The sequence below is a fragment of the Penaeus vannamei genome, chromosome 30, assembly GCF_042767895.1.
Source record: "Penaeus vannamei isolate JL-2024 chromosome 30, ASM4276789v1, whole genome shotgun sequence".
In the NCBI taxonomy this organism is placed as follows: Eukaryota; Metazoa; Arthropoda; class Malacostraca; order Decapoda; family Penaeidae; genus Penaeus; species Penaeus vannamei.
This window is the reverse complement of record NC_091578.1, coordinates 6495454-6498126: the sequence shown is the minus strand read 5'-3', so window position 1 is coordinate 6498126 and position 2673 is coordinate 6495454.

Sequence of the window (2673 nt, the reverse complement as noted above, 5' to 3'; positions counted from 1 at the left end):
CCCGATTTGCCTCCATCTTCCTTCCTTCCTCTTCCTCCTATCTCAACTTCCTGACTGCCCGTCCGTCCATCTTGGCGCTTTTTTCCATCTCTTTTTCATTATCGAGTTGCTTGTTCTTTCCTTTGTCTCTGGTTTCCCCTTCGTTTCCAGGACGATATTGGAAGAGGGATAAAAAAAAAAACTTTTTTCCTTTTTCGTTTTTTTCTTTTCTTTATCGTTTTTTTTCGTTTTCGTTTTTTTTTTTTTTTTTTCTTTTTCGTTTTTTCTTTTCTGTTTTTTTTTTCTTCTTTTTCTTTTTCCTTTTTACTATGAGACAACATTAGAACCCAAGTGCCATCTGTTGTTTGGTCTTGGAAAAGGTAGCGAGTTTTCCATCAGCTGGATCCAAATTCTGCCAATTTCTGCCTTTGTCTCTGCTCTTCCCTTCACATTCTTCTCTCCTCTCCTTTCTCTCTCTCTCTCTCTCTCTCTCTCTCTCTCTCTCTCTCTCTCTCTCTCTCTCTCTCTCTCTCTCTCTCTCTCTCTCTCTCTCTCTCTCTCTCTCTCTCCTCTCTCTCTCTCTCTCTCTCTCTCTCTTTTATTATTTCTCTCTCTCTCTCTCCCTTTCCCTCCCTCTCCCTCCCCCTCTCCCTCTCCCTCTCCCTCCTCCTCTCCCTCCCCATCCCCCTCTCCCTCTTTCTCTCTCTCAAAATCATAATATAAGATAATGATAACAATAATAAATAAAAAAAAAGCTAAAGAAAAACAATAAAATCTCACCACCTTTGCGACTCGCCATCTTATCAGGGACACCAATAAACTCGATTCGTTTTTCGTTCGAGCACATTCTTTACAAAGCTAAGTCCTGAACCCTCGGGAGCAGTAACTTTCCCCTCCCGAAGAAAAAACACTAACTATTTCTAAAACACTGTAACTATTTCTGCATATAGAGTTTGTTTTCTCTTTCTGTTTGGGAAACGGAATTTTCTGTTTGGCTGACTCAGTGTTTTAAGCCGTTGTTGGATGCGTTGGGCGATCCCTGTTCCCTGATGTCCCTTTGCGATACTTAGCCTACTACCTGTGTTATCGTCTGTGTGCGTTTCTGTGTGTACGTTTTTTTCCGTTTATGTTTGTGCGAGGGCGTCTTAATGTTTTTTATGTGCTTTGTATTTCTTCGTGTTTGTTTAGGGTTTTCATCTATCTTTTGCTCTTGTTCTTGCTCTTTCTCTTTCTTTCTCTGTGTGTGTGTGTGTGTGTGTGTGTGTGTGTGTGTGTGTGTGTGTGTGTGTGTGTGTGTGTGTGTGTGTTGCGTGTGTTTGTCTGTGTGCATATGCATGTGGATGTCCGTGTACGTGTGCGAGTTCAATTAAGTTTGCGTGTGCGTGTAAACCTGTTTTTTGTGTCCCTGTGTGTTCATCTTCTTGTCTGTGATACTGTGTATTAATTTATCTGTGTCAACCTGTGCTTCCCTCTTTCCGTCTGAACGAATCTACGTTCACCCTTTACTATATGTTCTGCTCCTTTACGTTCTTATTTCCGTCTGTCCCCCTGTGCTCATCATTCGGTGTTCATCTTTTCCTCTGTCCCCATCTGTTCATCCTTTAGTGTGTTCATCTTTCCGTCTGGCCCGCATGTGAACTCGTGTGTGTTCACCTTTATATCTGCCTTTCTGTGTTCGTCTTTTTGTGTGTTCATATTTGTCCTGTGTTCCTGTATGCTCATCTCTGTGTTCGGCATTTTGGGTATCCCTGTGTGTTCTTTGGGTGTTCATCTTTCTGTGTGTTCTTGTGTGTTCATCTCCCTGTGTATTCACCTTTCTGAGCATTACAGTGTGTTCTCTCTGTAAACATATTTCTGTGTGTTCTTGTGTATCCATCTCTCTGTGTTCACCTTTCTAAGTATTCCTACATGTTCATATTTTTGTATGTTCTTATGGGTCCATCTCTCCCTGTGTTCACCTTTCTGGGCGTTATATTTTGTTCATCTTTCTGGATATTCCTTTGTTCATCTTTCTTCGTGTGTTCATATGTGTCATTTCCATTCCCTGAGTCAGTCTTTTAAGGATAATATTAATCAAAATCATCTTCATTGTCTTTAAAAAAATGTTCTTTTCCTTACCCATTTCCTTACAGCTCGTGACACAAGAACTCATTTCCTCTGCTCTTGTCTCTACCTCTGGGTATGCTTGTCCCTGGTATCTATTTTTAAAGGTATCTCACTTTCTTTTATTCTTTCTCTCCCTTCTCCCTTTCACTTCTTTCTTGCACCCTCTATACCACCCTTTTTCTCGTTTCTCTTAGCCCTTCTTTCTCTCTTTTCTTCTCTATTCTTCTCTTGTCTTCTATCTCCCTCTCACTCTACTTCTCCTTCTTCCCTCTCTCCTCCCTCTCTCCCCTTCTCCCTCTACTCCCTCTTCCCTCTCTCTCCCTCTTCCTCTCCCTCTTTTTCCTTTCACTTCTCTCCTCTTCCTCTCCTATTTCCCTCCAGCATCCCTCCCTTCCCTCTCCCTCTTTTTCATTTCCCTTCTCTCCTCTTCCTCTCCTCTTCCCCTCCAGCATCCCCCCTCCCCCCCCCCCCCCCCACCACCACCATCCCCTCCGCCATCTGCCACAGCCACTGATGACCGCGTAATCACCGCCCTGCTTGCAAGCGCAATATGTCCTTGCAAATGCAGAATTAATCTCAACCTAATTA